This window comes from Enhydra lutris, unplaced genomic scaffold (assembly GCF_002288905.1).
Source record: "Enhydra lutris kenyoni isolate GAN:26980312 unplaced genomic scaffold, ASM228890v2 scaffoldscaffold40, whole genome shotgun sequence".
Taxonomy (NCBI): domain Eukaryota; kingdom Metazoa; phylum Chordata; class Mammalia; order Carnivora; family Mustelidae; genus Enhydra; species Enhydra lutris.
In genome coordinates, this window is record NW_019154124.1 from 12,588,764 (window position 1) to 12,614,981 (window position 26,218).

The window sequence follows — 26,218 nt, forward strand, 5'->3', positions numbered from 1 at the left end:
AATCATCTCTTTTATAGATATTATGGATAACCCTTACATACTTTATACTCCTGGCAAGAGATACATCTACGTATCTCTTCCGACACTAACATTGTGATTCACAAAATCTTATGGCCAGTATGTCAGACTAGACAACGACTAGGAAACACACACACACACACACACACACACACACACACACACACACTTGAAATTATGATCTAAGCCCACCAAAGCCTTGGTGGTCATGGAAGTATCAGGTCAGTGTACAACTCAGACCTCATGCCAGAAAAAACAAACAAGCAAACAAACAAACAAAAAAAACCTTGGTATTTTTATGATAATTATTTTTACTAACTGAAATGTATCACTGCCCAAAAATCCTTTAGTGATATTTAGTCTTAGCACTCAGTTTTACGTGCTCACGCGTTTTACTATCTTGACTGTGTTTTACTCAACACGTGTTCCTATGCTACCAGCTTTTACTCATTGGTTGTGGTTTTCATGAAACCTATTAGAAAGTGTCCTTTGAACATGTTCATTACATTGTTATAATGTAGCAAGCTTTCTAATTCTCCTGCCCACTTCCAATCAGTAAGTGATGCTACATTTCACCATACTACATGCAACTTTGTCCAAACATAGGTTAAACATATCTAAGACAATAATATGCAACTATACTTTTCTTGGTTATTTTTGCAGTAAAATAGTACGAATTTATGAAATATTCACTCTCTAGATAATATAGGCTCAAGTTGTTATAATCTGTCATCAAACCCAATTCTAATGCCCCACCACCATCCCCCGCTGTTCTAATAGAACTAATACACCACAACTTGATATAAAGGAAGAACTTAATCATCCTGATGGAAAAAATATATATGTATAGGTACAGAGGAATATATACGAGAGAAATTAGAAATGATATACATTAAAAAATGGTCAGGTACATTTCCGGTGATGCGTCTCTGGAAACTGAGAGGAGAAAGAGTATTTGGAAGGCACCGCACCCAACTTCGCACTATAATTATCAAGACTCATAGTAATGTGTCACTTGTGGTTTCCAAAAGGCTCTCACATATATTATTTTCTTTCATGAATATGGAGATTAATGCCAGTTGGCTCCACTGAAACTGTGAACACCAGAGCAGAGGTGAGCTAGACCCACCCGTGGTGGCAGGTGTTAGGATGGATCATCCAGGTGGCCCAAGGGCTGTGCCAAAACTTAAATTCAGTAAGATCTTAGATCCAGCATTTCTTCAGTATCTTTCTGTATACTTCAAGTTTTCACAGTATCAAATATGATTGTTTTAGAAAGCCTTTAAGACAATAAGAATGGCACCATGATAAATGTTGTCATTATATTCTATTGGTCAACTTTAGTAAATGGGTTAGTGAGGGAACACATTGAAATAATTAAATAATACAAAGTTTTGAATACTAGTGGCTTTTATACATTGATCTTGTGTCTTAGTTATCCATTCTTTGCCCATATAGATAACTGAGTCAGTGTTTATATATAAAAATCAATGGTGAGTCGATGCTATTATACAGGCTAGAGTCCTCCCTTTGGAAATACACTGCATTAATAATGCTGGCAGTTTGCTGTTCTGAGCATTTGCAGAGCTTAAGCTGGGAGAATTCCAATCTTCTCTTAAAGGGACCAAATGCTCAGAATCAACAAGGCTCCTAGGACATAACCATGACACAAATTACCTCCAGAAAGCCTATCATGACACTACTTGGTGCTCCCTAAAATCTCTCTATGTCTTTACTAACACTTAACCCATCACATACTATACACTTAACTCTACATCTGTTTTCCTTCCTTAGAACAAAATCTATATGTTATGCATTTTTATATCTCTAAAACTTCCTGTTCCTAAAGGACTGTATCGCTAAAAATGTGGCTCTTAGTAGACATTAACTAAATAAGTGGATAAGCAGTAAACATTAGGAAATTTTTCTTTATAAGCACTGACACTAGGAAAATTTTCGTAGGCAAAACAGTTCTGAGTTAACCGGACTTAGATGTTTGGGTTTATCACTTATCATCCTTTAGAAAATTAATGTCAAATATGAAAATTAGAAGAATTCTAGTTTTTAAAAAAGAAAAAATATAATTAGATAAATCTCTCTGGTTTTGAAAGCCTTAGTGAAGCATTAAAGACACATTTTAATTAAATACAGAATGATGTCATTGTAAGCCACTAGTGTCTAATATTTTCCACTTCTAGGCCTTTCTAAAATAGCAAATCTAGAGGAAACATTAAGTTACACGTACACAATGTCCCTTTCATTAAAAAGCTATGGGATTATTTTTTTTCCCTTCTAGAGGGTAAAGTATTTTGTGGTTAAGCAAAAGTACAAAACATCCTATGTGAATATGAGGCCCAGGAGAGAAGCAATTTAATCATTCTAATCTAATGGTGCCAAAATAGTTCATTTATACTGTGAGCTTAAATTCAATAACTCACTTTTGCTCCAGGGCTGATTTATAGCTATTAAATACTTTCATAGTTGGTCCTTAATGACTGTACAATTAAGTTGGCCTTTGTTAACATCAACATGAATAGTTCTACCCAAGATGAATACAATAGAAATGAGGATATATATAGTCCATTTGGGTACTTACTACCTAACAGTTATATATAAACTTAATTTCCACATTCAGAAAACCATTTAATACTATTAAAAACCATTAGAACTACAGAATGAGATAAATGGAATAAAAAATCCCAGTTCAAAGGTATATATCTATAGGGTTCCAGTGCTATTTACCTCCAGCATGGCCTGAGGTCCTGCTAATGTGTGGGTGGCTTTGTGTGGGGTATGTATGTGTGTGTATGTGTATCTGTTTCTAAACAATAGATCATGTAATTGTTCTTGAAAGACCTTTATGGAATTTTAAAGATAGAACCCATGTGTATGTAAAGAATGGCAGGCTTTTTAAATACAAGCATTTTCCATACAATAAACACATTTAAAAGTAATAGATTTATAGAAAACTTAATTTTTAGATAATAATCATTTGCCTATCAATCATATCACATAAGTACACTCTGATTAATTTTAAAACTTTCAAAATATAGCTTCCAATCCATATTCCCTCTTTCATCCTTCCATCAAATGTTACCTACAGACTAGGTAACAGACTATTTTCTGTGGCTATACCATATATATCTTCTTCTGGGCCTTTGTTCATTAAAATCCTTCCCTTTCTTCCCATCTCTGGGAAATGCCCTCCCTTTGCTTTCATCTCTGCCTGTCAAAATTAAAACTTTGTGTCAAAGTCCATCTCAAAAAATGGATGAATTACTTTAGAAATTAAGGATCCAGGAATTGCCAAGACTAAGAAATATTCACTATTGGAAGAATGGAAGAATCTCAACCAATATGACAGTGAAACAAATAAAAATAGTGCTTTCTATGTCAAACAAGGTCATAATCTTAGAGAACTAGAAGAACTAAAAATGTGTAGAAAATGAGATTGTAAAAAGAAGATTAAGCAGTAATTCCAATGGCAGCACTAAGTAGGCATGGAGTAGAATCTAGAGAGTTGTGGTCGGCTGAATAATGGCCTCCCCAAAGATGTTCTCACCCTAAACCCTGGAATTTGTGAATATGTTACTTTACATGTCAAAAAGGACTTTAACAATGTAAAGAAGTTAAGCATTTTGAGATGGGGAGATGATCCTGGATTACATGGGTAGATCCAATGCAGTCACAAGGGTCCTCTTAAGAGGGAGGTAGGAGGATCACAGTGAGAGAAAGTTGTAAGATGAGAAAAACAGAGGAGGGAAGGGTGCAAGGAGGAGGTCTCTTCAAAGTATAAAAGGTAAGGAAATGGATTTCTCCAAAGGCCTCTAGAAGGAAGATAGACCCTTCCAACATATTTAAGTCTTCTGACCTCCCAAACTGTTCAGATAATAAAATTGTGTTGTTTAAGAAGACCAAATTTATAATAATCTATTATAGTATTAAGAGGATACCAAGACAAAACCAACACAATTCAACAAAAGCCAGTTGGACTTTAAACTCAAAAATCTGTGTTCTGAAATCCCATCTTGCCATTTATTTACTATGTCAATTTGGATAAACTAGTTACCCTCTTTGATTTATCCTCATCCTAGGGAATGCACACAAGATGGTTTTTCTGCACACTCTTTACCCATCTTTAATCCAAGTAAATCTAACTCTCCATCTAAAGGTCTTTGCATCAGTTTTGGATAACTAAGTCAAGCTCTTAGGAAAGTCAAATTTTTCTTTTCCTAAGAATTTGGCCTAGGGCTTAACAGATAGTCATTAATGTTGGCTAGTCTCTGGAACCTGTAGAGTGACCACCTTTCTCTTGTCCTGTGTATACAGAAAGAGAGAAAACCAAGCTACAGATATATAGTTAAAACCAAAGATAAAAGAGAGCTTCCTTCCTGAGTTCCTAATATATTGTTAGGTCCTGATTCTTCTCCTTTCCTGAGGCATGGTTATATGTAGTGCTTTGGATCATGAACTGTCCCTTATAATAAATCCAACCTGTTTGGTTAATCTAGTACATGCTATTTTCTTTTACTTGAAAAAATCAGACACAAAATATACCTTGAAGCAGAGCTGTTAAGAATAAAACATAATGTAATTAATGTTCTTAGCATAATTTTTTTATACTAAGAGTTCAATAAATGGTGACTAAGCTTGTATACTTCCATTAGCACCACTATAAAAAAGGAAGGGAGGAGAAACAAGGGGAGAGGGAGATAGAGGAGGGAGGAAGAAGAATAATATTTTTATTGGGGCACCTGGGTGGCTCAGTGGGTTAAGCCTCTGCCTTTGGCCCAGGTCATGATCTCAGGGTCCTGGGATCGAGCCCCACATCAGGCTCTCTGCTCAGCAGGGAGCCTGCTTTCCCCCCACCTCTCTGCCTGCTTCTCTGCCTACTTGTGATCTCTCTCTCTCTCTGTGTCAAATAAATAAACAAAATCTTTAAAAAAAAAAAAAAAAGAACAATTTTATTAACTCTGAATAGTAGGGAGGATTCCAATATGCTCTGGGTTACATTGGGAATAGGGTGGCTGAGAATTTTGTCTCTTTAATTCTGTTTCAGGGTAGGGGCAATGTAGTTTTTTTTTTTTTTCCCCATCCCTGCTTAATCATCCGGAGACACAATAAAGTCAGTAACAGCAACGTGATGAAGTAGAAAATGTGAGAAAAACAAACCATATTCTCTGAAGTGTTGAGGTGGTCACAAATCATGAGTCACTGTTACCATATGAGCTACCACTGCCTTCATACAACCCTTCTTGATATTATATCTAAAAATCTGTTTTCACACAGCAAATATTCAATAATTTCCAATGAACATGCCCTTCTCCACGGCTCCTCTCCCTCTCAAAAAAGATGTGCCCTCATCTTACCTTCAGAGGTCTAAAGCACCTGACAGAAGTACATTTTCTTTTTCCAGATGAGTGCTTAAGTTTAACAGATTCTAAATCTCATGATATAATTCAAAGTGCACCAGGACTAATAATATCATTTGCAGGTGCATCCAGGAGCCAACTAAGACATTAGAACCAAAGGAAAATGCTCTTGACTCTATCAACTTGAATCTCAAAATGTAAAGCGATTAAAATTGGTTGTCCCAACTTACCTTAGACATTAAGGACTCTTAAACATCAGTTTCATTTGTCCTGCTATGATTCCTCCCACCTTTCGTTTATAATGTCCCTCTGCTGCTCCGTTTTACCCATACCATTCACATTTGTTTGCATGTATCATTATTCCTGTTATATTATAATTCCCTTAATAGCTAAAAGTACACTGATCCCTCTTAATTATCACAACTTGCACAGAGTAGGTCCTCAATAATATTTAAGTAAAATTGAAATTGAAATTTAGCCCACCCACACTGTGCAATTTTGTATTGTTTTATGTACACGTCCAAGAAAAACTTGTTACATTATATAATATTTCTCCAATAAGCTTTTAACCCAATGCTGTATTTCTCCACGAAACACCATTAACTCACTGGTCAAAGACCTTTACTTCTGGGTGTAATAAAGCATTTCAAAGTGGTATGAATGTGTACATCATTAGCTCTCACCCAAAGAAATCCCTGAAGTTCATGTGTTAATATGAGCATTGGGCTATTTCAGTTCTTGTTGACTGTGTTAGGGAGATGAAACATAGAAAAGGGAGTAAAAACATGAAAGCTTGCAGCTGATCCTTTCTTGCTCACAACATGAAGAGGCGATATCTGTAAGTTACTACAAGAAAGAAGTAGCAAAGTTTTGTATTCTTTTTTTTCTTAAAGATTTTATTTATTTATTTGACATAGAGAGAGAGATTACAAGTAGGCAGAGAGGCAGGCAGAGAGAGAGGGGGAAGCAGGCTCTCCGCTGAGCAGAGACCCCGATGCGGGGCTCGATTCCAGAACCCTGAGATCATGACCCGAGCTGAAGGAAGAGGCTTAACCCACTGAGCCACCCAGGCACCCCTAAAGTTTTGTATTCTTATAACTTAAGTGCTAATACTATTTTGATAACTACTCATATAGAAAAATGGCATATCTTGTCAGAATAAAACTAGATGCTGCTGTAGGCATTCTGTTAAGGCGATCAGGAGGTAGTCTACCCAATGTTAGTTTAAATATAATGGTTTAACTAAGTATACTGGTTTAATTAACTTTAATACCAGCAGTAAGATGGGTATAATTTTATTTAAAGTATAAAGGAAAAGACCAAAAACAATGATTTTCTCACAATGCAAATATCTTCTAATCTCTTAAGCCACAATTTTATTTTTGTCTGCTGTAGACCTTTGCATTCTTCTAAAATATTACATGAAAAGAGAGCCATTTAATTGTCGTAGTCATCTGTGGCAATACCACCGTACTTGTAATGATTAATAATACAAACACTTGCATACACTTTTCTTTGGTTACTCCTCTTGCCCATGTGAATATTTTTTAAAGGCTACAAGCAGAAATTGACGTGCTAAGAAACTGAATAGGAAGTTAAATGTGTTTATCTTTCCAAATCATCCTCTGCCAAAAATGTCTTCAGGTGCAGGGAATAAAGATTCATATCCCTAATTGTGTGGTTCACCTAATGGACCTGAGGATAACCACATTTCTGGAAAGCAAAAACGGTTCTAACAACTCATCAAGAGCTTCCTTGTTGGAATAAGGTGCATTAGTGCATTTGCAAAGCAAACCAACTGAAGGAGGACAAAGAAATTTCATCCCCACCCCTGAAAAGTGTAGTGAAATTAGTTTAATAAGTAATAAGCATGTGCAGAGAAGGGCAGCTCCTCTCTTCAGATATTTTGTTCCATTTAAGTCCTATGTGTATACTCTGAATCAGGTTGTCTATAATTTGTGAAAAAGTGCCTGGCTGTTAGGGCTCTTAGATCGAATTCAACTAGAAGTGTTAAATTTTCTGGATTTGACTTTAAACCTAAATGGTTTTCTCTTACTATTTAGATATGCATCGAAATCTGTTATTACATGAACATTTAAGTATGTAAGGAGATACAATTTTAAAATTAAAAGCAGATGAAACAAATAATAAAAGTTTGATATCTCAAATATTTTATTAAATATTTTGAGACCCAGAATCCTAATTACACTTCAGTAAACTGCAATCATTATCTCTCTGGTTGGCATTCACCAGCTTGAGGTAACTGTATGTGATGAGAAAATTGAGAACTTGCAAGATTGCTACCTTCCATGCATCCCAAGCTGAAAAAATCTTTGAAAGTCTTGATTTACAGAATAAAGAGACAGAGTGGTTAATTTTTTTTCCTGTCAGTGTGATCTACAAAAAGCCATTGGACTGATGATTTGTGAACCTTAATATGTTAGCAGTTGATCCATTTCCTGGGCAATCTCAACGAGATTTTTTTTTTTTTTAAGATTTTATTTATTTATTTGACAGAGAGAGATCACAAGTAGACAGAGAGGCAGACAGAGAGAGAGAGAGAGGGAAGCAGGCTCCCTGCTGAGCAGAGAGCCCGACGCGGGACTCGATCCCAGGACCCTGAGATCATGACCTGAGCCGAAGGCAGCGGCTTAACCCACTGAGCCACCCAGGCGCCCTCAACGAGATTTTTTTTTAAAATCAGGTTAGATATTATTATTTTAAACAAATACATGTATTTTCCTATTTGCATATTATTGTTGTGCCCGAGTTTTCGCGTCCGAGAGACCACCAAGGAGCTAAGCACCGATGCAATCACACGAATGTTTATTCGACAAGCTTAAGCTTGGGCCCAAGTATAACCGACACAGAAGAGTAGGGACTTGGGCCCCGAGCTTAGTTAAGGCAGGGGTATTTATGGGTTCCTGTTACTAAAGCAGGGTGGGGGTCTCTGGAACCAAAGTAGGGTGGGCGTCCTTAGAACTAAAGTAGGGTGGGGTTTCCTGGAACTAAAGAAGGGTGGGGTCCTTAGAACTAAAGTAAAGTAGGGGAAAGTTCAGCCCTTGGGCACAGGGGTCTGAGATGGCTGTACTTATACTAAGGCTAAACCTGAGGTGGGATGGCCTTGATTTTTCTCGGCCTCCACATTATATTGTGACTAATATTAAAATACAGAATAAGATCTAGGAAGGTGATGTTTCCAAGAAATATTTGAAATTAAAGCTAAAAATAGTGTCATTTCCCAACTATCATATGATCTCCCTGATATGAAGAAGTGGAGATACAATGTGGGGGGTTTGGGGGTAGGAAAAGAATAAATGAAACAAGATGGGATCAGGAGGGAGACAAACCCTAAGAGACTCTTAATCTCACAAAACAAACTGAGGGTTGCTGTGGGGAAGGGGTATGGAGAGGGTGGTGGAGACATTGGGGAGGGTATGTGCTATGGTGAATGCTGTGACTTGTGTAAACATGGCGATTCACAGACCTGTACCCCTGGGGCTAATAATACATTATATGTTTATAAAAAAATTTAAAAAATTTTTAAAAATAGTGTCATTTCACAATCTTTGTGTTGTACTTGGGCTATTTACTCAGGATATGAGATATGCTCCCATTCCTTAAATGTTAAATCCATAGGAATGATACTATGTCAAGCTGTACCAACACTCTCTGATTGGTACAACTGGAAATAATTCAGGAATACTGAACTTCTAAATGAGCACTGAGAAGTGCTATTCCAACCACTGACATGATGCTCAGATTAGCTCCCACTGAGCTAATTTGCCTTTCCTTTTGAATCCCCCAGTATGAAATGACCTCAGGCAGTACTCACATAACTTTAAAAAAGGACAGATTCAATCAGTTAGCTTTTGTATCCACATAATAATAAATGACACATTTAACTCTTTTTTTCAACTTAATCGACTTTCTCTGAACGTATGAACATCACTGGGTGTTTTAGGATTGTGTTATCAGTCTGATTCTCAAGACATAAACTAGAAATGTAAATACCTTCTCTGCCCACAGAGCACATTCTTTACCCTTATAATTGCATACAACATTCTGAGTGCACATGCAAAGTTTTGGATTTTTCTTGAGAATCCACAGTATTCTTCAGGTTTTCAAATGGCATGTGATCCAAAATTGTTATGAGCACATTTAAGCTTTCATAGGTGGTAAAAACCCCAAGTCTCATTGCTTCAGAGAGCTCAGTAAAGAAAAGTAGACCAAGGTATAATTTGTAGCATAAAATTTCATTCATTTTAAGAATTAAAAGGATGACTGTAAGAACTAAGAGAAAAACCATTTGACAAATTTCTAAGTATTGAGAAAGTATAGAGAAATGTCTGGCAAATTACTATGTATTGAAAAAGATAATTTAAACATTATGCCCTATAATTTATTTTTAAACAGACATTTTACCTCTCTTTAAACATTTTTTTAATAATTTTCACCACTGCTATACATTTGATCATGTAGCATAACAATGAAGCCCAAAAAGGCTCCATCGATGATACAAAAAATGGTATCCTGAGATCATGTATGTTAGTTTCCTACTTATATAATGTGCTATATTTTTTAATTTTCCATTACATTTTATCATAATAAAATTAAATACTGACCACTGAACAATTACAGACAACAAATTTTTAAAGATCAAAGAGACTCCCCGCCATTTGGAAAGAAAGCATAAATACACGCTACAGTAAACTGTAAAATGAAATCAAAATATTTATGGAAAATACTAAATCTTGATTTAAGGACAAACTACAAATAAAATATGAACAAAAATGTTATATATTAAATACCTGAAGCAAGTAATGCACAGAGACTTTTCAGAGAGAATATAAGATTGTATGAGGAAGTGGCAGAAACAGGACTTTAATCTGAAGGTCATAGGATGAAAGCTCACTTTACCAATCTTTCTTTTTCTACTTTTCTAATCTTAACCCTTTGCAGGTATAATTAATGAAATAACAAGTGTAAAGCACTTGGCAAAAATACCTGGAACACCCAGATGTATACTGAAGAAATCTAGAGCTACTGTTCTTAATTTCTATTTTATCTTCTATATTATTGAATACAAAATATAGGTACAGAAAACATTTATTGAATTGAATTGGCATGAATAGAGTTATTAAAACTTTAGTTACCCTTAAATTTTCTTTTTTAAAGATTTATTTATTTATTTATTTGAGCAAGAAAGAGCACATGCAAATGTGGGGAGGAGGGGCAGAAGGAGAAGGAAAATCTTTAAAGCAGAGCTCCCCACTGATCTTGGAGCCCACCGCTAGAGATGCTTGATCCCAGGACCCTGAGGTTACCGCCTGAGCAGGAACCAAGAGTCAGCTGCTCAACCAACTGTGCCACCCAAGCACCCCATCCCTGTTTTTTCATCTGTTTGTTTGTTTTAAAGATTTTATTTATTTGACAGAGAGAGAGATCATAAGGCAGAGAGGCAGGCAGAGGGAGAGGGGGAAGCAGGCTCCCTGCCAAGCAGAGAGCTGGATGCAGGGCTTGATCCCAGGACCCTGAGATCATGACCCAAGCAGAGCTGAAGGTAGAGGCTTAACCCACTGAGCCACCCAGACACCCCTCCCTGTTTTTTTTTAATGTTATAGATATTTCAACGATGGGAACTGTGACTGGACAGTTTATAGCATCAACTGAAATTTCCTAATTTTGGCTAATTTCCCTAGGGAAATTTCCTAAATTTCCCTAGCCCATTCCAGACCATTTCCTCAAACTCAGCCATCTTTTTATGGGCTGAACTGTGGCCCTCAAAATTCACAGGTTGAAACTCTAGTCCCCAGCACGTCTGAATGTGACCATATATGGAGAAAAGTCCTTTCATGAGGAGTTTAAGTTAAAATGAAGTCCTTAGGTCATTAGGGTAGGCCCTACGTTAATATGACTGATGTCCATATAAGAGGAGGTTAGGATGTGACTGTGTAAGACACAGGGTGAAGATGGCTATCTACAGGTCAAGGAGAGAGCCCTGAGAAGAAACCAACTCTACTTACACCTTGATCTCAGAATTTTAGTCTCCAGAATTGCGAGAAAATATATTTCAGTTGCTTGAGCCACCCAGTCTGTACTACTTTGTTATGGCAACTCAAGCCCACTTAATACAACCACCTTTCTCCCGCTCCTCCCACAGTGGAGACACTTGCTTCACATACAACGGAGAAACTAGAAATTATCAAGAGAAAAATCCCAAGGTCTCCCACCTGCTGTCGATTCTGCTGATCACCTTCATCAATATTCCTATCCCATGCAGTCCTGCGTAGCTCCGGCAGCCTGGCCTGTGCTCTACTTCAGTCAACCTGCTTTCCTCAAGGACTTCAGTCCCACTTGTACATTACCGGTTGTTTCTTCTCGCCAGATCATTCCACCACCAGGCAATCATGCTGCAGATCGCCCACCAATAGCCATCATTTTCCTTGACCTAAGACCATCCAGCGACCACGCTGTTCTCGGCATTACCACACTTACTTCTCCAGCAACCTTCCCCATGAAGAAGCAACAACGACACTGTCCCAGTTGTTCTGGACAAAACTCTTGGATTCATCCTTGGCTTCTTTCTAGCTCTTACATCCTGATACAATCTATCAGCAAATTGTGTTAGCTCTACCTTAATATCCACGATACCTTTTCTTTCTGCCTCCATCAATACCACTCTCACCCATGCTACCAAAGTCTCTTTACCTGAACTATTAAGAGAGGCTCCAAATTGGTTTCCCTGTTTCAATCCTGGTCCCTAAAGTCTATCATTGTTTAAGCAGAAGTCAGTAGCCTCTTCAACCTGAAAGTCAGACAAAGCCTTTTCATTCAAAACTCCCCAACAGATTCCCATTCATATAGCCTAAATCTAGTCTTCAGTATCGCAGACAAGACCAACAGATCACTTCATGGATTTCCTCTCTCACTGTTCTTCCTGCTCACTTCACTGTTCAAAAGGAGAGATGATGCTCCAGCTTCAGTGCCTTTGTACTTGCGAGTCTCTCTATCCATGTTTTCCCCCAACTTCCCATATTCCTTCAGATCTCTAATATCATCTGTCATAGACGCTTTCTCTGACCACTCTATGTAAAAAAGAAGCCCTAGTACATTCTATCCTCTGTAAGCTGCTTTATTTTTATTCAGAGTATCACTCAATAACTAATGCATATATGTATACATATACATATATATATTCATCCCTCAGAGGTAAATACAGAGATGGTGACACAATTTCTTTCTTAATGTATGTTCTCATGTTTTCTGTAAATACTTAAAATTTCAAGGTTTTACTATGATAGGCACGGTGATTTAAACTTTATATATGACATTCAAATTAATCCAGAAAGTAACCTTAGGCAGGAGGCTGGTATACTTTTATAGATGAAGGACTGAGTCCTAGGTAGCAAAATACCCAAGGTCACACAGCCCAAATTTGACTGTGTTCTCAGCTGATGAGAAAAATAAGCAAACAAAATACCTGCCGACTCCCCAGTGCCTTCCTAATGCCAAGAGTATATTTTGGTAATTGTATGGTTTGTGCAGTTTAGGCCTGCCTTGTCTAATTTTATTCCTGGATTTCAAAGAACAGAGTGCTCCATTCTCACCAGGGATGAGGTAAAACACATCAATGTCTATCTCTGGGATAGGTGTCCTCTTACCATGAGGAATGAGTTCTTTGGAAGCCATGTTTTAGAGTTCATACTGTAATGCTTCAACAAGATTTGTCCAACTTTAAAACATTAGTATGATAAAAATCAGTATTTCACATAGAAAAACACAGTGAAGACTAATCTATGTATCACAGGGAAAGACAATGTGATATCCTAAGTGAAAATAATCTTTCAAAATTATACTCATAATTCAGCTTGTTTTGTTTAGAAAGAACAGACACCAGGTTTGAATCCAGTTTTGTCACTGAACAGCTACATGGCTTTATATGGGCAAGGTACCTAAATGACTGAGCTTCTTTTAGCTTATGCGTGAAATAGGAATAATAATATAAAGCTAACTGGAAGATTTGAGATAGTGCATCTACATCATGGAACACAAAGTAGATACTTAAAAATAGTAACTTTTATTCACACTGGGAGAAGCATCCTAACATCATAACTGTCCTACAACATGAAAGCAAAGGAGACTGCCTTTTTAGTGTCTGTCAATTAATCCATTTAACCTATCCTGCCCTTCTCACCATCCTCCCATCAATAAGCAAATAATATATAGAATTAAATCTAAAATACACAGAATAAAAAAAAATCCATGGGAAGGAATTATCAATTCTCCTTTGTGAATGAGACTGTATGAGTGTTTAAAATAGACCCAACAATGGCATGCTGTTTTTAACGGAGCACTGTAAACCACAAAACAATATGAAATGACTACTGTTCTCAGAAAGTACTCTTTCTTTACTCATTTCATCTAAAATTGAACAAACAAGGAGTTCTATTTACTATTTACATAGAGAAATAGGCTTACCCTAGCATGAGGCCAGGAATTCAGGCCTAAAAATATCCCACATGAGTATGATTAATGAAGCTTTAGAATCAAGATTATTTGTATTTTTCTGCATTTAATATTCTTTTTGTTTTACAATCCATACTTCAATTTTGAAATAATTTTTGTTCAGATTATTTATTTACTCAAAGGCGAGCACAAGCATGCACACAACAGCAGGGGGAGGGGCAGAGGGGGAGGAGAGAGAGAACCTCCAACAGAACCCCTGCAGAGTGTGGATTCCCAATCTCAGGCTCTACCTCAGGGTCCTGAGATCGAGACCTGAGCCGAAATCAAGAGCCAAATACTTAACTAAGTCATCCAGGCACCCCCATAATATCATAATTTTTAATTCTTAATACTAAGATGGTAAACTAATGTGAAAAATTAAGGATAAACTCAACAGCTTAAGGATAAATTCTTGAGGATGGTGCAAACAAATTTTAAAAGACAGTTCTTTCAAAATAACATTTTTTTCAGTTTCCATTATCACTATGTCTTTCATCTTAATTCCTTACTCATTCCCATTAGAGAATAAGCAATGTAATTTTCTTTATAATCATTTACTGAAAAAAGACACCCAAGATGACTTCTGAAGATGTAACATCGTTTTAAGCATTTAAAATACAAAGCAAGATTCATATATAAGAGCAAAGAAACAGGAATTCCAGAAATACTGTTGAATCTCTCAGTGAAAAACCAAGTATGTGGTGTAGAAGAATGGCAATGAGGATTATTTTCTCCACCTTCCAGTCTTTCTTGCTACGACCAAGAGAAGAGTTGATCTGTTGGCCCGAATAATCCCAAGTGATTATTTAACAGTTGTACCTGTCACAAATTAAGTCACTACACTCTGCACTTAGCATTGCGCAAGATGACAGAAGAGCGAGTGTGAGATACAATGACATAGGTAAGTCTAGCTCCTCAAAGTCATCGCTCCAAAGTGCTAAAAATCAGGAGATAAACAGCCAGCCAGATTTCATTTCCAATTCAGCACTGTGGACAGCCAGCCAGAAGCAGTTTTCCTGTTCAAATACAACAGATGCTGTGTTTCTTCCTTGTAAGGAAAGAATTTCACCACATTTAGTGTAGAGAAAGTTGGCACGGCGTGTTCAGTTATGCGGAATGACACCTGAAGGTAATTTATGTGTGTGGAGAAAATAGTTTGCTTCGTCATGTCTAGTAGCAAAAATGTTTGCTTCGCAAATAAATGCGTTGCCAATTGTCAGTTAAGAAAGGACAGGTTACTCTACAACAACAACAAAACCAACCCTGGAAATCTCAGACTCAGTTTACATATCCAAAGCAGGTTGTCATGTGGGATCCAGCTTAGCAAAGAACACTGACAGCCGGGTAACTGAGGCTCCATCTTGGCAAGTGGATTTGTGACTGCTGAGGCAGGAAGAGGACATGTGACAAATCACACCCTCGGCCTCACGGATAACAGTTTCTGCACAAAAGTGCCATTTGTCAATTCTGACCTCATTTGATTGGCCAAATCAAGTCACAAGCCATGCTAACTTCCAAGGGGAGGGAGGACTGTGCAATTCTATCAGGTATCCAATGAAGAATTAAAAGATTAATAAACATAGGCGAGTCTAGCTATGTGTACCTCACAACAGTTTAAATGCTTAAGTAACATCCTACCTATTGTTCCTTTTTTTTTTTTTAAAGATTTTATTTATTTATTTGAGAGAAAAAGAGATCACAAGCAGGATAGAGGGAGAAGCAGACTCCCCACTGACCAGGGAACCTGATGCGGAACTCGATCCCCAGACCCTGGGATCATGACTTGAGCTGAAGGCAGACACTTCATTAACTGAGTCACCCATGCACCTCCTACCTATTGTTCTTAAATAAAGAATTTTGTTGGGTTGAATCAAGACTTGCTTATTGAATATATGTATGCATACATGTACTGAACATACCGATGAATAGGACAAAGCACTCTATTCCCTGCAGAAGATAGAAACAAGTATGACACAGATCCTGCTGCAATGTATTTAGACACTACTACCAATGCCACCTTCATCAGAGCAAATAACAGCAGCTAATACTAACTGTGCACCTTTTCTGCACCCAGCACTTTTGTAAGCGTTTCTGTAGCACGACTTACGTTTTATCCCTACAAGTAACCTGAAATGACCACCACTGTTATCCTTACTTTGTGATTTGATGCCTCTAAACTGTTCTAAAATGCCTGTAGACATCATGTTATACACGGCATTTAATTCACTATCATGTTGTTTTTCTACTCCCTCCTTGCACATAGTGTGGCAGTGAGGGACCCGGAGACAGAATAAAATAATGATGATGAAAATTTATAGAAAATTTGAAAGCTCAGACTAGGCTCAGAGGGGAGGGGGGAAAAAACAAAACAAAACAAAAAACCAGGCCCAGATGGGTTGTGCCATAACATGGGCAACCACATGGGTGAAGGCAGGGGCTCCTAGAAGCTGGCAGGGGTGGAATATTTCTGTTTTTAAAGAAAGGCAGTTTCTTTTAAAGAAAGAAATTTAAAAATTTCTGTTTTTAAAGAAAGGTTAAAACTACATGAACCTTCTCAGGTCATAAAAAGACTAACATTAACAATGCCACACTTTATATATCTCCATCATTGTTATTCCCACTAGAGGAGAGAGGTTTGCACACAGACACCCACACCTTCCCACCAGAAGGCAGATTCTAGCAACTATAAAGCAATTTTACTATCTTAAGTGAACTACACAACACTAGAGAGGATGGTCTTAAATGGAAGTAGCCTGAATGAGCTCTTTGAGATATAATAAAGAACGTGTTTTCAGTCGGCTTTCTAGACACTGAGTTTTGCTCAATATTGGGAGCTGTTGTGGAATCTCTCTCCTGAAAGCTTTATTTATTAAATGGAATTTTTTCATCAGGAAAGGTTTTAAAACAATCCTGCCTAGAGGTAGTAAAATGGATTAATTTGATTAAGAAAAGAAAAGAAAACCACGTCTTCAGTAAGTACCTGTGCTGTGGCAGGGTCAATCTCTGCCCTTGAATAGATTAAACCATGAACTAGATACCTTTGGGGTTCCTTCCACATCTATGCTTTTCTTTTTTCAATAATTATGTTCAGTTGGGGGTAAATTCAGCTGTGAATTGTGTGTGAGTCTATTTTCTTAATCTTTTGACAAGTGGGGTATACAGACTGCAAACAAAGAAAAAAAGCATTTTGAACAATGGCTTCTTGATAAACAAGATAGAAATACCTGGATTATTACAAAACTTGATCTAAGTAGCTAGGGCAATTAGCACTCATGTTATGACCTTTTAAACATAAGAAAAAACCCTCTTTTTTACATTTCCTACTTCTGGCACAAGTACATTCTAGAGCAAATAGAAATACCACATTATCTCATGTTAGAGATAACTAGCTCTGAGATGGGACATTTTGCCAGAATAGGAAAAGGAATTACACTTGAATTTTTCTGTTTACGAAAATCACAATATGCTACACTTGAATACCTTCTAAGAAAAAGGATGTACCTAGCAAACGGTCCCCAGTATACATACTCAGTGTTACTACCTGCTCTATTTCCAAAGTTCAGCTTTCTCCTAAAAATTCCCTAAAATTTCCTTACCAGTCTTGACTTTTTGTATCAGTCTGCTATGTCTTCATCCTTGTTCTCCCTTTACTAAAGTCCTACTCATCCTTCAAGTCCCAGATGAGATCCCACATCTGCCAAGAAACATTCTTCAAAGATTCCAATTCATACTCTATCTCCATTTTAAATAACTAATTTGGTTAAAATTCTAAAACATATGTTAAGAAATATTGTTTTAAATAAAAAATACAAAGTACAAAACAAATCTTAGCATAATTTTAAGTATTTTTGTGGTGAACAAATTCCTTTTCAGCATTAACTTTTATTTTTACTGTTTTATGTCCCTACATGATCTTCATTTTGTAGCCGTATTTAGATATAATTTCTCCTTTGAGAATGATCAATTTCCATTTCATATATAAGGACTAATAAATGCTCTAAGGAGGTTAACTATAAAGGAATGAAACTAACCCCACCAAATATTTTTCCATAACTGTGTCACAGAGTATAAAGAGCTTCTACTTCCTTTACTAGAATTTATAATTTGGCTACATTGGTAACTAAGTGATTTTATGAAGGAGGAAATTGTAAATCACTGTTTGATGGGCTTTTTAAAAGGCTGTTTCATATACTAGATGTTACCAAAGATGCTGATCTGGAATTTGTACAAAGTAAGAGTAGTACTAAAAAAGTATTCTTTCACGACACTAAAAAAATTTTATGAATCTAACAATGATTAAGATTTTGGTTAACTTATTTATGAGTAGTTTTGGAATTATCTGTGAACAGGCTATTTATGGCTCTCTTAAGTTAGAGAAAGATTCTTTTGTGCCAATTAAGTATAGCTTTTCCCACATTTCTTGTATAGAATGAACACCCAGAAAAGACCAGTTGGCCATAGCACAACACACTCATCCATTTATTTATTGAGTTCTTACTCTCTGCTAGGTACTAAGATATATACTTGTGATATGGTAATGAATAAAATACACTGTCTCTATTCCCAACAAGTTAATCCTAGTGAACTTAACATATAAATCGACAACTGAAATACAATGTAACTGCTGTGAAGGTTAATGGAAGACTGGCAAAGGCATACCGTGTCTAAATCAAGTCCTAAAAAATGAGCAGACATTAAGAGTAAGCAGAAGAGGAAGGGAGGATGGAGACAAAAGAAAAAAAAAAAAAAGCCATCCTAGGAAGCAGAGGCAAAGTACAAAAGCTTGGAGGCAAGAAAAGGCTTGACAGATGTCCAGAATGTCATGGAGTTCAGAATCACTGGAGACTGGAACTCAAAATAAGATATATAACAAGAAAGAAGGGTAAAAGTAAACGGGGCTCTGATCACGATAAGCTGAGTGTACCAAGCCAAGAAGTAGGCATTTTCTCTAAAAAGCCATGGGTATTCTTCCATTAAAGATTTATTTTGGGGAATGAAATGAGTAAGATTTGCATTTTTAATGATCACTTTGTAGTATGATGAGTAAATTGGACTGACAGTAAGATGCTAGTCAGGAGGCTACTGTAATAAAGCAGACGGACCATAACTACATTAGTGAGACCAGAAAGCTATAAATTGATTTAAGAAACAATGGATATGTAGTGTTCTTCGGACTTGATGACCACCTGATTCAATATTATTTTTAGAGTCATTTTTCCTCTACATTCAAAATTCCAAAAAAGTGTAAGTAGCTCATAAACTAGTATACAGGAAAAAAGCACTTGATGAAGTTAATCCTATAACAAGAACAGAACAGACACCACAAATAACTTTGATTAAAAAACAGATTTTTTTAAAAATTTAATTTTAATGACATATTTTTAACATATAAAGTTCTCAGTGAATTATTTTTCTAGAGCTTACTATCTGACTTACAAGGAGTTAATGAAAAGAATTATTCTGAAAAATCATATGCCTTTTCTTTTTTTTTTTTTAAGATTTCAGTACTTTCTACAAATACCCAGAGAGACTGGCAAATCTACAAAATGACAGCAAATTAAAGTTACAAAATTAAGCAATCACAGCTATGGTGGTATTTTAATTCTGCCATTCTGTTGTGGTGACCATTCCAGATTCTTTTTAAATAAAAATTGTTAAGACATTTAAAAAGTCTTCTGTTTATTTGAGCTGTGAAGAAAGGTTGTGTTTTATTTCTTCATATTAAAGAATTTCAAACTAACCTTTAATTTACTGTAATTATATAAATTATCTTAGGAATGTTTACGAAGAAAATCAGCAATGACATTTATTGGTCTACATCTTTCCCGAAAGCCAAAAGCATATATTTCATATATGTTAATTTAAAAATTGTCTTATATGTGCGTTAAACTTCTTCCAACTACTGACATTCTAGAGAAAGCCCATGCAATGTGTATTTTAAGTTAAAAAAAAAAAACTTTAAAGGAATTTCTAAAATAAACATAAGTTTTACCATTTCTAACTAGCTAGTTTCTAAAGATAATAAATGTGAAAACTGATGTTAAGAAAAATTAAACACAATAGCAAAAACAGTCTTTAAATTTCGGAATGTCTCACTCTGGAGCTCACGTCCTTTTCCAGGACACCAAATGCCGTTATTATGCTTATGATTCACGTTCTACATTAGAGAGAGCAAGAGAGGGTTTTCCTTCACTTCAACAAATAAACCACACATGTGAAATAAAGGAACATGCTGCCTTAGAGTCTATGTGAAAAATCTGACAGCAATGCAATCTCCACATAAACCAATAGGTTGGCATATTTGCCAAATGAGCTGCTGTAAACTCAGGTGGCTTTAATAAATAAAAGTCACTAGTTGACAGCACCACTATTCTGAGGACAAGGCAGGCATCTCTTGAGTACTGACTGTGGTGCTCCATTGTGGGGGGTAGGGGCAGTGACAAAGAGGAGCATGATGAGCACCCGGACGGCATGGTCAGGATAACCATGGCAGGAGAAATGTCTACCCACCACTACAAAAGGGCATGATGATTCTCTTAAGCGTGTGGACCTCTGCCATGACTTATAACCTTATGGTATTAGAGAAAAGAACTACAACTAAAAATCAGAAGATAGAGTCAGTCAGATTCGGGATCAGGTATGCAATACCTCCTCAGAACATTAAAAAATGTAATGGACTTGGCAGTGCCTAGCTGGCTCAGCCGGTTGAGCATGCGACTCTTGATCTCTTGAGTTCAAGCCCCATGCTGGATGCTGAGATTTCTTAAAATTAAAACAAAAAAAAAATTTTTATTTTTATTTTTTTTATTTTAAAGATTTTATTTATTTATTTGACAGACAGAGATCACAAGTAGGCAGAGAGACAGGCAGAGAGAGAGGAGGAAGCAGGCTCCATGCTGAGCAGAGAGCAAGATGTGGGGCTCAATCCCAGGACTCTGGGATCATGACCTGAGCCGAAGGAAGGCAGAGGCCTTAACCCATTGAGCCACCCAGGCGCCCCTAAAACAAAAATTTTTTAAATGGGATGGACTTCCTTATCTGGTACTGAATGCCCTTTTCACGAGAGTGTACAAACTCAAAATGATAAACATGTCTGACTACCTGTCTGGCATGCATGTGATTAAATCACTAAAATTCCTACCTTCCAGAAAATTCACTGATTTGGGTAAAATTCCACAAGCTTTTCTAAACTTCAGTCCTTTTCTAACTGTTGATTTTTATTTTGGTTGTAATAAGATAAATGAAATCCTCTGTGAGGGGTGGGGTGCCTGGGTGACTCAGTCAGTTGAGCATCTGACTCTTGGTTTCCGCTCAGGTCATGATCTCAGGGTTCTGAGATCCTGTCCTGCATCAGGCTCTGCACTTAAGATTCTGAGTCTGCTTAAGATTTTCTCCTTCTAGGGTGCCTGGATGGCTTAGTCAGTTGGGCATCTGCCTTCCTCTCAGGTCATGATCCCAGAATCCTGGGATCGAGTCCCCCATCGGGCTTCCAGCTACTCGGGGAGTAAGCTCCCTCTGACCTTCTCTCTTCTCATGCTCTCTCTCACACTCTTTCTCTCAAATAAATAAATAAATAAAAAGATTCTCTCCTTCTGCCCAGCCCATTATTTCATGCATAGGCACGCACTCTTTCAAATAAATAAATAAATCTTTAAAAAAAAAAAATCCTACATGTGCAACTTTGGTCTTAACTATACAAGCGTACTTACTGGTTTTCCATATTCCAGCAGTTATTTCCTCATCTCTCCTTCTCTCCCACCCTCTCTTCTTTCTCCTTGTCACCCCCTCTCCGTTTTCCCTCCTCTCCCTTGCTCCACTCCCACTCTCCAGTGCTCTCCATTGCTCCTTCCGGCCCCCTCTCTCCTTTTGACTTTCCGTCTCTCAAACACTTACTGAGCATTTACTATGCATCAGGCACTCTTTTAAAAGAATTCAAATGTTCCTTCATCTAATCCTTATCACAATCCGTGGCAGAGGGGCAATTTTTTTCCATCTTATTTGAGTCAGAGAAAGGGTAAGTACAGTGTCCAGTATCACATAAATAAATTTGTTTCTGCAATGTTTGTTGTCCACTTTTTCAAAGTGGAAAAAGTAAGTGTGCAAAATGAACTAATCTGTCTTGAGCAGCCAGGTGTAAGAGTCACAGCCAGGGGGCGCCTGGGGGGTTCAGTTAAGCGTCTGCCTTTGGCTCAGGTCATGATCCCAGGACCCTGGGATGGAGCCCCACATCAGGCTCCCTGCTCAGAAGGAGGCCTGCTTCTCCCTCTCCCACTCCCCCTGCTCGAGTTCCCCCTCTCACTGTCACTCTCTACGTTAAATAAATAAATAAATAAAATCTTAAAAAAAAAAAAAAGTCACAGCCAGCTAAAGACAGCATTTCGGAAACAATATCATTTACCTATTTTTTTTTTTAAAAGTTCAGCAGAAGGAAAGATTATACAAATTAAATGAAATAATAAAGTTAGGAATGGACCCACCCAAAATTATTTAGATGCCAAAGTAAGCCAATCCCAGCTGTTATGCTTTGCTCTGACTGCCGTCCTCAGCAAGAGCAGCATGGGGGAGTGTGGGCAACCGGCTGCAGGAGCAGCTGGGCCTATTTGTTAAAAGGAAAAAAATAGTCAGTGAAGACAAAGGGAAACTGCGCTGGGAGCAGCGTGAATGGAAACTTGGGAGCCTGACTGGGGAACCCGAGAAGGGAAGTGCACCCAAGCTGGAGGTAACACAATTGCAATATTCCACAAACTTCTGCAGGGGCAGCACTCCCTACAGCAGGGCCTTTGCAGGCAAGTTTTATTCCAAGACAGCAAAACTTAGTAGTGATCAGTTGTATGAATATTTCCTCATATTACCAGTATTTTGGACATTCAAAACTAAAGTAATATCAAGATCTGTGCTAACAATGCAGTGGGTATATATTAGCAGACTAATGGGACAAATGGCATTCTAATCTGAACAAATATATTCGTATTATTATATATTCACTCATATAGGCATGTAAATGCCTAGTAAACATAATTATATATTCCAAAATGTAACTGCATTCCCCCCAAAATCCTGTATTCTATGTATTTTGCATCCCTTGAGAAGAATATTATAAAAGGCATCTAATGTGTTCCTACTGCTTTATATGCATGTAGACTTTACCACTGTTTGTAATTTTCTAACCTTTTATTTTTATTCTTGCCTAATTTTATTGATTTTAAGCCTTAGAGACTTCTCTTTTTTGTTCTCCAGATATGGAAAATTCTTCTACAATCTTAAAATACATCAGACTTCAGTTTGGGCATTCATATTTTGGAGCAAGTAAAAAACATTTGGCAAAAAAATCTGTCAAAAGCAGTGCCCAGTACGTAACTTTTATCTTATTTCTGAGAAATATAATGACAAAGATATAATTACATTCTTTTAATTATAAGTGTAATTGACTTAACTGTAATATTGTTCTTCTTACTGTGGTAATCTAAATATTACAAGTGGATTTTGCATTGGGGAATTATTAGAAAATCAAAACATATTAATGTGTTGAAGTTCAAACATATTAACTTCTCATAATTACAACAAGATAGGAATTGATATTTTTTGATGGCTCATAATATCCATTGTAGTATTTCATAGTCCTAGCTTCTCTCTTCTCTTTCTTCATTCTGGACAATTAAAAGGAAATATTTTGTATCCCCTTATTAATAAGAAGGTATAGTTATATGGCTAACTGAGTACATCAATTAAAATGATAACATTTGACTTTGAAAAAAGATTTTTTTTCTGTTTAATTTAAATTTTAAACATGGGTGGTATGGCTATTCTAAGAATACACCATATGGTTAACTCAAGTTTAAGCAGACCCTTAAACTGTCAGGAAGCTCAATATTCCAGTACCAGTTCTAAGCAATTATAAAGTATCTATTATATTATCATTCATCTGACCAGAAATATGTATAACATTCATGTATCATGATAATGTCAAACTTGAAATTTCTTTCCTTTTTCTTCTTCTCATAAGGAAAAATAAGCTCTATCAGTTTCATGAGTAATGACAGAGCTATTTCAAAAGAAATCATTTTATTTCCATTACTTTCCACATTTTCTTCTAAAAATATATTATTTTGACCCTACTCAAAATGACCAAAATGACCCTATTCCTTATGTGTTTATTTTGACAACTTTAGTTTCTAAAAATAAAATAATCAGGTGCTTCCTGTTTCCATATTTATTTACTCCTTTTAGGAGAAAGGGACAGTGACAAATGTGTGCTTTCTCCTGAGTTAACTTCACTTTTCACCATTCCATTTCTGTCTATCAATTCCTTCTTTCATATTAGGTTATTATATTTGAGTAATTAGTATGGTACTAAAAAAAAAAAAAACCTGAAGGATACAACTATTTCAAAATACACTGCCAATTTTTGTTAGATAAAATCTTAAGATAAATTCTTTATTGTTTCTTTCTCAATTAACTTGAGTTGGGAAATAAATTGAAAATACCTTGCATAAACTAACTTTAATTATAAAACTTATATACCTTGTTTATTCTTCTCACTATATTATTGCCCACAGCCATGCTTTTAAAATAATAAATCCACAAAACAAAGGCAACATAGTCAAACTATTCATAAACCAACCTTTGCACAGGGATAAAGTGATAAAAACAAAACATATATTCTTGCTTTTGTTCATTTCGAATATTCTCCAGAAACGAAGGTGTTGAGTAAGTTATTACTCTTTTAAGGTCTGGCCTTTGTTTTTGGCTTTGTTTCTGATTTCATTCATTAGCTCTTTGTCTCTCTTCATAGTTCATCACTCTAGAAATGAATGCAAGGCTACACTGGACACTGGAGATCATGACTTAAAGCAAATGGGAAGAAAAGATGCTGGAAATGTGACATTGATCACGTAATGGCCCAGATGAATTCAAACCACTCTCTGCCAAAGGCCTAAACTGTGCCTTCCAATAATATACAGGTATTTCCTGAATAATTTTAAAGCAGTTCTGGATTTCTCTTCAAAACTTTCATAACAGAAGACCTGAAGCCAAAGTAGGGCCTAACATTTTGGAGCAGGAGCAGAAGAGAAGTATTCTCATCCATTTTCCTGAGTTCTGAATGCTCCCCCAGCAAGCCCTACCACACCTTATTTTGTGCCACCTATATTAGGAAACTACTTAGATGTGGCATGCTACAAAAGAAGTCAGATTGGTGACATTAATGTGAATAAATGTAACAATTACATTCTGTATATTAAATGCAATTGATGAAATAAATTTATTAAGTAGCCAAAGTGCATTAGATTCTAAGGGTTCAAACAATAAAATAATAAATTTGTCTTCCAAAATTTCAAAATTTACCTGTGTTTACATTAGTCATATTACTCATGCAAAAAAAAAGTGGAGAATTGCTTAAAGTCATATAGAAATGGGGACAATTTAATTGAGCATGAACACAAAACATTTGTGATACTATCGTGTGTGGAAACTATGAACATAGTAGAACTCAGTGACCTAGATATTCAAGGGTAACTGTATTTCTAGGAGGACACAGCACATTATAGGCAGTTGGATGGTGGTGGGATGGTGGCAAGAATGGTGGCAAGATAGGATTACACACAGATGACTTGCTCCTCACTTCTGACCCTATTCATCTCCAAGACTGTGCTCTGGTTCTTCTTCCCAACCCCATGCTTCCATAAGTTCTCTTTGTTAACTTTCCAAATAGAAAAAAAATCCTGCTCCATCATGAGTTGTCCTTCTTAAAACTAGGCTTTAAGCTTCTCAGAAATAGTGTTTGAGTAGAGATGCTGTGTGTGTGTGTGTGTGTGTGTGTGTGTGTGTTTTATTAAACTTCTTATTTTAGAATAGTTTTAGATTTACAGAAAAGTTTTAAGATAGTACATTTAGTTCCTATATATCTACACTCAATTTTCCCTATGAACAGCTTACATTAATATGGGTACACTTGTCACAATTAATAAACCAATACTGACCCATTATTACTGACTAAAACTCAGACTTTATTCCGATTTCCTTATGTTTTTAACTATTGCGGTCCCAGGGTCCCATCCAGGAAATGCATCACATTTAACAAAACTGTGTTTTTTATTCTTAGATCCCTAGCATGATAGTCAATATCTAAAGCTTGGAAGAAGTGCAACAGAATAATCATGGAATAAGTGAATGGCTGAATAAATATTTCTTAAAAAGGTACAGAAGCTTCTGAATCCCGGAAGGGAATGATCAGGATGCATAACCAAAAGAAAAATGAAGTGGACCTAATTTCATGAGTCCCAGAAAACATTCCCCTGAGAGATGAAGGAGTTCTAGAATCT

General features: G+C 36.5%; 1 protein-coding gene across 1 annotated transcript in view; it reads right to left on the reverse strand.

Moving 5' to 3' along the window:
* LOC111155296 (semaphorin 3E) overlaps window positions 1–26,218 on the reverse strand; it is a 249,544-nt gene that overhangs the window by 213,316 nt on the left and 10,010 nt on the right. The gene's annotated exons all lie outside the window — the stretch shown is intronic.